This window comes from Oreochromis aureus, linkage group 7 (assembly GCF_013358895.1).
Source record: "Oreochromis aureus strain Israel breed Guangdong linkage group 7, ZZ_aureus, whole genome shotgun sequence".
Classification (NCBI taxonomy): domain Eukaryota; kingdom Metazoa; phylum Chordata; class Actinopteri; order Cichliformes; family Cichlidae; genus Oreochromis; species Oreochromis aureus.
Window position 1 is genome coordinate 28,847,568 of NC_052948.1, and position 1,207 is coordinate 28,848,774.

Genomic DNA, 1,207 nt, shown 5'->3' on the forward strand with positions numbered 1-1,207 from the left:
GTTGGGGTGAGATGTAAACAAATCCAAAACTGTCCACAGAGCTACAGGGGGCACACTGGGATCGCAACAGCAGCCATAGAGGGAAACAGATTAGGATGTTCTTCCCAGTACTGAAGTGGGTCGGCTTTTCTTATGTGTGCGTTTTTCTCTGAGAGGTAGGTCTCCACTTTAGTTTCTGTTGATGAGGCACTCACGGATACTTCTGGATAAGGGTCATTTGAAGCAAGTGGTTGGCTGACTTTATGAAAACAGCTAGAAACAGATAAAAGGAAAACACAATTTAAAACAATAAAACAAGAGACATCACAAAGCGCAGCTCTTCAGTTAGCAAACTGGCAAGTAATGAAGTTCTAAAAAATAATTGGGAAAACAAATCTAACTTTAGAACTAAATGACCCAAAACTAAATTAAAAATGAAGTAAAAAAAAAAAAGAAATTGGCTTAATACTGGTGTCTTCTGATGAGGTAAGTCGCCATGCGAGGTAAAAACCACACGTGGCTGTAATTTGGTGGCCTGTATACAGTTCCAATCCAAGCATGTAGTTGGTTTAAATGGGTTTAATACTGGTGTCTTTTGATCACTTGACTGTATATATAAACCTGTTGAACAAAAGGTGCATTTTAATTTCACTATACCTGCCCATCCTTGTAGCCGGTCTCTACTAGCGTGGCACAGTTTCAAGATCAGTGTAGGGCTTCTCCACTGCCTTCACTGGACAGAACACATCTGAGGAGTTATGAATGAATGGATGACTTAATGAATGGATGAGATTATAGTTTGTTTCAAAGAATATAAAGTAAGAAACAAAAAAATACAAATGACCTGTTATGGCAGGGATCCCATCAGGTGCAGTCTTTCTGTTCACGCTTTCTGGTCAGCTCTTCAATGGATGAGAGCACATCAGCAGTCTTATCTATCAGTTCCCACTGGTGAGCTGTCCTTGTTGGTGGTAGAGTGTGTTCAGAAAACTCCTTTAACAGGAAGAAACCTCCGCAGAACCAGGCTTAGAGAGGTGCAGCCATCTGCCGTGAGCGGTTGGGTGAGATGTAAACAAATCCAAAACTGTCCACAGAGCTACAGGGGGCACACTGGGATCGCAACAGCAGCCATAGAGGGAAACAGATTAGGATGTTCTTCCCAGTACTGAAGTGGGTCGGCTTTTCTTATGTGTGCTTTTCTCTGAGAGGTAGGTCTCCACTTTAGTTT

At 41.9% G+C, this 1,207-nt stretch overlaps 1 long non-coding RNA gene across 1 annotated transcript; it reads right to left on the reverse strand.

Annotated features, from left to right (window-relative positions):
- Nucleotides 1–869, reverse strand: LOC120441167. The gene is made up of 3 exons (XR_005613840.1): nucleotides 824–869; nucleotides 637–727; nucleotides 1–252 (listed from the first exon to the last, which is right to left on the reverse strand). It is a non-coding gene; the product is annotated as an uncharacterized LOC120441167 (long non-coding RNA).
- Nucleotides 870–1,207: the final 338 nt, after the last annotated feature.